This window comes from Palaemon carinicauda, chromosome 9 (genome assembly GCF_036898095.1).
Source record: "Palaemon carinicauda isolate YSFRI2023 chromosome 9, ASM3689809v2, whole genome shotgun sequence".
NCBI lineage: Eukaryota > Metazoa > Arthropoda > Malacostraca > Decapoda > Palaemonidae > Palaemon > Palaemon carinicauda.
This window is the reverse complement of record NC_090733.1, coordinates 162,592,870-162,602,109: the sequence shown is the minus strand read 5'-3', so window position 1 is coordinate 162,602,109 and position 9,240 is coordinate 162,592,870.

Sequence of the window (9,240 nt, the reverse complement as noted above, 5' to 3'; positions counted from 1 at the left end):
CTATACCCATCATGAAATAACTTCACGTTGCTTCTGGTCTCCCTTTAGACATATACTGTATACCAGAGAAATCAGTAGGCTAATATCACCCAATATCAAACCAAAGAAAGGTAAATTCCAGAGAAACCGATATTTTTAAAATCACTATTGATAGAAAGGCGATCAGAGATAACCAGGGTAATCTATCTAGGTGCCATGTCCTCGACGTGGGCTGTCAATTGCCTCCACCTGGTTATGTCTCTAGCTCTCTGTATAAATTGTCCAGCTGCTACATTCTCATTTATATCTTCCAGTAAGCTGCCCAAAAACCAGGGTAAAAAACTAGAAAAATAAACACATATACCGTAAAAATGAAACGATACAATACGAACTGAAAACGCTAAGCTAAAAAGGGAAAAAAAAACATTGCTTACAACCTTGAAATTAAGTTCTTTAAAGCGCACCCACCCCTTGCCCCATTGGTACCATATTCTAGATAGCTTTTGTGCATTTGTTCACGAACTCTGGCCTAAGATTAGTTCTTATTCTAATATAATTCTGTTTTATCTATTGAAATCCTTGGAGTCTTGTTCCTTAAAAATAACCTGACTTTATTCTTTTTATTTTTCCTGTCGTTTCACAAATCGCACTATAAGGACGTAGCGCAACATATTGTCAATAGCTAGACAATATCAGCTTAGATAGAAATTAAGTTTGTAATTTTAACACTGAAATGGATAACGCGGAGTCAAACTGCCGACTAATCATAAAGAGTTCATCTGTAACATAACTGGTATGGAATGAACATCTTGGCCCCCAATCTTCTTTGACACTCACTATTCTCTCCCTCTCTCACCCCTTCTCGCTCTCACCACCCTCAGACTTTCACCCCTTCTCTCTCTCTCTCTCTCTCTCTCTCTCTCTCTCTCTCTCTCTCTCTCTCTCTCTCTCTCTCTCTCTCCATAATAAATGATAAAAGATAGCGTAGACTTTTTATCCCCCACTTACATAAAACTCAATTTCAAACTAAATATCATCTTGAGAAACATTACAAGTTCCATTCTATAGAGACATGATGTTCGTGAAGTGAATCTTTATCTCACTAAGAGTTGGAATTGTTGAAAAATAAACAGGCAAGAATGGAAGTAATAATGTGGTTTCTGGAAAGGTTACAAGATTTAGGTAGGTTTGGATAAATGGATAAACTCCAGGAATTTAGAAGGTAAAACGAACTAATTACGTTTAATAAATCAAAAGAAATATCTTGCAATTCCAAATTATAAAAGGCCCATACTCACCTCGACAGAACTCGCTTAAAAATTACGTTTTGGTCCAATTATTATTATTATTATTATTATTATTATTATTATTATTATTATTATTATTATTATTATTATTATTATTACCTCCGCCAAGAAGGTCATGTTTGTACCTCTGTCTATTTGTTTGTCACCAACCTAACTCAAAAAGCTACGGGCGAATTTTTACTAACGTACTACAAATATATTAAAAACGATGTATGCAGGCCGAATCTCTCGCTCTCTCTCTCTCTCTCTCTCTTCTCTCTCTCTCTCTCTCTCTCTCTCTCTCTCTCTCTCTCTCTCTCTCTCTCTCTCTTCTCTCTCTCTCTCTCTCTCTCTCTCTCTCTCTGTGAATGTTATTTGGGCCGGTATAACTCATGTATGGTCTGTTTTATTATTATTTTACATCGAACCATATCCGAAAGTATTTTTTCTCTCATCGGTCACTTGAACAAGACTATTGTCGAAATAATCTAATGTAGTTGTTAACGGAAGGAATTGTTTAGATGCAATACCCCAATGATTTCTACATGTATTTTCGGATTCATGATATATATATATATATATATATATATATATATATATATATATATATATATATATATGTATATGTATATGTGTGTATATATATATATATATATATATATATATATATATGTGTATATATATATATATATATATATATATATATATGTGTGTGTATATATATATATATATATATATATATATATGTGTGTGTGTGTGTGTGTGTATGTGTGTATTCAATATTTGCAGTGGATATTCGAAACGTCAAATGATAAAACAGAATGAAATACGGCAACTCGATTTGTAAAATTTTAATGTTTTCACTAGCAAAAACACCCCCTTGCTGTCTTTGATTCGCTAAGGTTGGAGAGGGCTCCGTCCATTTCATAGTAGCAGTAAGAAGAGCAACACCTTATCTGTTTTGTCATGGGAACACTAGAGACATCTGACGAAAGATTTTCCCTGAGTGTCTGCATTCTTTTGATTCTAACTGTACATAGAAATATATATGTATATATTATTATTATAAACAAATAATGTATATATATATATATATATATATATATATATATATATATATATATATATATATAATATACAGTATATAATTATCAAATTCATACTTGACAAACTCCATCTTAATAGAAAACTGATACCTACGAGCTTGTGTATCAAGGCAATTCTGCATTTAATTAATTGCTACCACAGTCGTAGAGAGCGCGAACTCCTATCCTGTATCATAATTTCAGACCCACACTAGTATGCAAGACAGCGGTTATGCTTCTTTTATCAGCTTTCTAATCGTTTTTAATAGAGTGGAGAAACGGAAACCATCTAGAATGTCTTCTCGATGTTTACCAACAGCCTGACAGGGGACAGAAATCCTCCACATATCTGGCTCCGATCATTAAACCGTCCTTACATTCTGACACCAGGGGAAAGGAGTACATACCAAGTGAAGTATTTTCCCCTTGGGCGGGAGGTGTGTTAGAAGGAGTAATGTATTAATATAAGCGTCCGACCTCCGCGTCTGTTCCCGGTGCCAGCTGGCACCTTCGGCCTCGCCAGTAGTTTATGGATGCTGAGGCGTCGTTACCTGCCTCTTAGATGCCCGTATCTTAGCCCTGAAAGCTGCGACATTGCCCATGGCGGTCGCTGTGAACGGTTCAGCCAATGACTGACGGCTTGCAAACATTGCAGTTCAGTTGGAGCCATTGTCGAGGTTCACGGAGCGGTTATGGGGGTTGCTGGATAAGGTTTGGGGGTATCGGATACTTTGTTGGTTTTTCCAGAGGATAAAAAGTGTTCGAGGAGGATTTTTTTTCTTCTTTCTCCTCTTCATTCAATTTTTAGCTTGGTTACCTTTGAGATCAATGGCATTTGATCAGTATAAATTTCGGTATTATTTTGGAAAACATATTTTACTCTCTCTCCTTCTTTTACTGTACTTCTTGCATTATACATTGCACCTCTCTCTCTCTCTCTCTCTCTCTCTCTCTCTCTCTCTCTCTCTCTCTCTCTCTCTCTCTCTCTCTCTCTCTCTCTCTCTCTCTCTCTCTATTTCTTTTTCATATATCCTGTATATACATATTTTACATCTTGTTTTCACTTTTTCAGTCCAACATTCTATTTTTTCCCAGGTATTACAGATAGAGGTTAAAAATCAGTTTTATGTGGTGCTGTTTCCTTCCTGTCTTCGAAAATGTTTAATTATTACAAATCGTTTCAAAGAGGAAACCAATAACAATGGGAAAAATAATTGTTAAAGTAATACTAGGAGTCTTTCAAACTGGAATCTTCTCTGTAAGGGGATCGGTGTCATTATTGCACACTTCGAGGACATGGTGCACAGTAGTCATTACTGCGGCCACTAGTTGCACTCACTTTTTAGCCTTCTTCTATAGCTGTGTTCCCGCCTCCTTTCATTTTGTTGTCTAACCTGTTAAAACTTTTACTTCATAGGGCCACCTAAAGGCCTCCCCGGCCCCATTTCCGGGTCATAAGGGCAAATTCATTTTTATACATTTATAATAAAAAATGATCCAAATAATGTAAATTATCGAAATGTGAATATATCATAACAGAAAAAAGTTCTGAAAGTAAATAGCATTTTTTATTACCATTTGTGTTGTGTTTATAGTTCAATTGCTTTTCACCGATAGTATTGTTTATTTGTTTGTTTTGTCATTAAATTAGATATTGTTTTAAAGATGTTTACAAAATATGTATGGTATTAAAACACATGTAATCCTATCGTTTTATCATGACACCATAAACTATACGAAATTTTAATGATTTTGCTTTCATCAATCCAAGATAAATCCAGAATTGATAGGGTTTCCTGGGAGGAAAATATAAAAGTATCTGAACTTTAGGTATAGATTTTAGTAGTAATCGTATTCATGCATTAAAAGATCTTGAATCTCAGCTAATAGACATCGTCGTCTTAATCATATATATAGCTATAGACCTTCGGATTTAAATGAATATTTCATGATTAGTAGTCATTTGATATAATTGTTCCCAGTTTCTAATTCTGTGCAGATCCACATATTACAAATTGCAGTCGCCAGTGGCTGTTTGCAAAGGCCTAATGAGTTACATGCAACATTCATTTCAACGTCATTATTTTGCATTTTTTCATTGTATTGAATCGCAGGTTTGGTTTACATGTTTGAATAGTGATATTTGGCATTCATCTATGTATTGCTGATCGGTCTAGTAATTTATTTACTGTTCTGATTATGTATATCTTAAATTAAACAGACTCGGGTGTTTATTTGCTATTCTCAATAACTGTCTCGACTTTATTTTCTCATCGTCTGAAATCTACCAAGGGTTTAAACTTTTTTTATTTGTCCTTTATTGCCCGATTAATGATAATCAACAATCGGTATTTATTCTCACATTGTAAACTGTATCTCATTGTATTTATACATGAATTGTGAATAATTTTTTATTGTAAGTGTTCGCGCATTGTTCATATCACCCTTCAGCATTTATTTGTATATCATAAATAGCAACATGTGGATTTATCCTCTAGTAAATAGCAACAGCTAGCATTCTTCTGCAGTGCCATAGATATCAACAAGAGATTTTTTATCATGACTCATTGTTACTTATACCTTTTAAACATAAATTGGTAATTGTGACATTTTATATTTTTTTCACATAGCATTGATAGTTACATCTGGCATTTAAAAATTAATCGTTAATAGTGACCTCTGGCATTTATTCATATAGCATTGATAAAATATTTGGCATTTATACACATAGCATTGATAGAAACATCTGGCTTACATTCACACAGCGTTGATAAAAACGTTGGGGATTTATTCACATAGCATTGATTGAAACATCTGGCTTTTATTCACATAACATTGATAAAACCATCTGGCATGTATTCACGTAGCATTGATTGAAACATCTGGCATTTATTCACATAACGTTGATAAAAACATCTGGCATTTGTTCATATAGAATTGATTGAAACATCTGGCATTTATTCACGTAGCATTGATAGAAACATCTGGCATTTATACACATAGAGTTGATAAAACAAACTAGCATTTATTCACATAGCATTGATCGAAACATCCAGTGTTTATTCACATAACGTTGATAAAAACATCTGGCATTTATTCACATAGCATTGATTGAAACATCTGGAATTTATTCACGTAGCATTGATAGAAACATCTGCCATCTATACAAATAGCATTGATAGAAACATCCGGCGTATATTCACATAGCATTGATAAAAACATCTGGCATTTATCCACATAGCATTGACAGAAACATCTGGCATTTATACACGTAGCCTTGCTAGAAATATCTAGCATGTATTCACATAGCATTGATAGAAATAGCTGGCATTTATTCTTATAGCATTAATTGAAATATCTGGTATCTAACCAAGGCATGTTCTTTCAAACGGACGAAGCCGTTGAATGCCTATGCCCTCCAGAGTTATGGCACCATCTATATATGGAGCATGTAAGGCAAACCTCCAAGGGTAGTTTTTATCGAAGGGGGGTAACTTCGATGCGTCTGGGGCTGAAGGAGGAGGCATCTGAGTTCCTGAACGGATCAGATTCGCCACCATATCTTTGAGCTCCGTCATAGCTCCTTGGTTTGCCCTAGAATGTTGTTGTATCTGCTGTTGTATCTGCTCTTTAACAATATCCCTGATCATGTCGGCGGATAAGGAGGGATCCCGAGCACGATCCGCTGACGAAGCCCTGGACTTAGCGGACTTCGTCTTTTTAGTAGTCACGGTTTTAGGTAAAGTAATATGAACATCAGGATCCTTTGAAGGTCCCGGGACCGGTGACACAGATAATGGCAAAGCTGAAGGCTTAAAGATACATAGTGGCTTCACCTTGGGTCGTACAGGAACGGAGGGATCCCGAGGAGAAGCCGTAGGCTTATCAAAGCCGTGAAAGGAAGTAGTAGAGGAAGGAGTGAGGGATGAAAGGGGGTCCACCAACTCATCACTACCTACCTGCTCATCCATGGGTTCGACGTCCAAATCTAGAAAGGATGCATCCTCCGTCAATAAAAGTTCTTCCTCCGTTGGAATGGTTGCTCTAACCGCCTCAATTAACGGGGCTGCTGTCTCCGGTGGAACTGCCGCAGTAGTAGAGCCCGGGAATAGGCGAGAGACCATGTCTCCATCAAGGAGATAGGGTGCGCCAGACGGAGCATTCCTCCCAAAGCCTGACACCGACGGACGGAGAGCAGCTCTTGCCTCCCGGAGAGATTCATCATCAGCCTGAAGGAGGTGAGGGGATTAATGATGAAGCAATAAGCGATTTATATATATATAAAGAACTATCGCAAAGGATATTAAAAGGAACAACCTAGAACCAGCTTACATCATCGCTCAGGAGTAGGGATGACAGCTCGTAGCAGAGCGTGCATGACTCCGGGAACCATACCAGGTAGGGGGCTTGTCCCGGTTCCCGAGAGAAGGATATGGCGCAATGTGCATGAGACCGGCATAGATCATAGCCCAGGGATCATTAAAAGCAGCGGGGCAGCCCTTAGCAGCGCAGCGGACCTTCTGTAAAAGAAAGAAGACATAAGTCTGGATGTTCCTTGAGACTCTGGTCAGTGAACAGATGAATCAATAGAAAATAACATTAATTATGTGTGACTAATATGGTTCTATAATTTTTAGCTAGAGCTACAAATTAATATACTAAAATCCAGTAACCACGTAACATGTAACTATAAACCTCATCGGTAAACTAATGTTAACCCCGGTTCTGAACGTCTGAGTGATTTCCGGTGACACCGGAGATCCGGTGACAAAGGTCCGTAATAGTGAAAACGTGAACATCATCGGTAATATAATGTTAACCTCAATGCTGAACGTCTGTGTGATCTCCGGTGAAGCCGGAGATTCGATGAAAAGGACCGTAATAATGAAATTGTGATTAATCATGAAAAAGGTTCGTGTGCATAAGGCCGAAGCCGGAGTCTGAGTGCCGGGTTTCACCGTTGCACTCCAAATATCTGACTAGTTCCCAACCCAATGAGTATCCATTATAGCGGAGTATAACTCAAGGCGGTGAATGTTCCGAAGAGAACGGAGCTACGGGTGGCGGCATAAAGCGATCCCAAAATAATGACTCATACACTAATGGAACCTATTAATAATGCTAGCTATATTAACAGTAACCACAACAATAAAACGTAAATACCATCAAACGTAATATCATAAACCCGGAGAAGAAGAGGAGGCAGGAATAACTCGTGATCTTATAAAACGGAAAACGGGAAATCCACCTCTAATTACTCAAGCTTAAGAAAGAAAACGAGAGAAAGGGTAACTTGTAACTGTAGTAACAGAAAACGAAAACTCCATGCTCACGCTCTCATGGTTACATTATAAAGAACCAAAATCACACAATAATATGATAAGAATAATGATAAAATTGTAATAACCAAGAACGAAGAATAACGACAACGTAACAAATAAATATAAAGATATAGTCTAAAACGAGCACCTTCCTGAGGCGTGTACGTAAACCATAACAAAGACAAGAACATTATTCTTCGTTCGTCCAAATTAGACTTACTAGCAAAAAATACCATAGTAAAAACAATAATAAAATAATGATAATAATAATGGTCATAAAACGTAAGTGATATAACCTAGATGACAGAGTACCAGATGGGCAATATTAACTTGAAAAACTATCGAAGCGAACAAAACCAAAATGGCTGCCGCCACCGAGGAAGGCCAAGCCGCTTCCAAAATTAAAATCCACATTACTGGAAAGAGAACAAATGCCCGGTACTGAAAAAAACTGTCAAAACAAACTATGGTACTTAACATTGGTAAAGGTGAAGTAGCAGCGTCAGTCATGATGAATTAACGACAAACACTTGAAAAACACCGAGGGCACAAAAAATACGACTATGCGGGCAAAACCAAAACAGAAGGATGACCTAGAGGGCGCGCGTGGTAGGTGTAGGTGGTGTGGTCCAACTGTGTTCTCTAGGGCCTGTCACGGCCCTTCCCTTTGATGAAGGGATTATCTAAATGGAAGACAGCCTGTGAATAGTGGTTTTCACACGCCCCTGTTGTATACACGACACCCATAAGGTGATCGTGCGAGGGTAGTAACCTCTGCATTCCATGCTTTTATCTTTCTCTAGTATATTTGGAAGATTTATATTAGAAAAGTGTAAAGAAGGACTTTTTCACCGGCCGTCACAGGTCTCTTCCCAGAAATAGATTTTTCCTGCGTCAAAATCCCTTTTATACAGTAAACGCTATGTGAATATATGCCAGATGTTTCTAGCAATGCTATAGAAATAGCTGGCATTTATTCTTATAGCATTGATTGAAACATCTGGTATTTATTCACATAGCGGTGATAGAAACATCTGGCATTTATACATATAGCATTGATAGAAACATCCGGCGTTTATTCACATAGCGTTGATAAAAACATCTGGCATTTATTCAAATAGCATTGATAGAAACATCTGGCATTTATACACTTAGCATTAATAGAAACATCTGGCATTTATTCACATAGCGTTGATAGAACCATCTGGCATTTATTCACTTAGCGTTGATAGAAACTTCTGACATTTATTCACATAGCGTTGATAGAAACTTCTGACATTTATTCACTTAGCATTGATAGAAACTTCTGACATTTACACACATAGCATTGATAGAAACATCCAGCGTTTATTCACATAGCGTTGATAAAACATCTGGCATTTATTCAAATAGCATTGACAGAAACATCTGGCATTTATACACTTAGCATTAATAGAAACTTCTGGCATTTATTCACATAGCTTTCATAGAACCATGTGGCATTTATTCACTTAGCGTTGATAGAAACTTCTGACATTTATTCACATAGCGTTGATAGAAACTTCTGACATTTATTCACTTAGCGTTGAT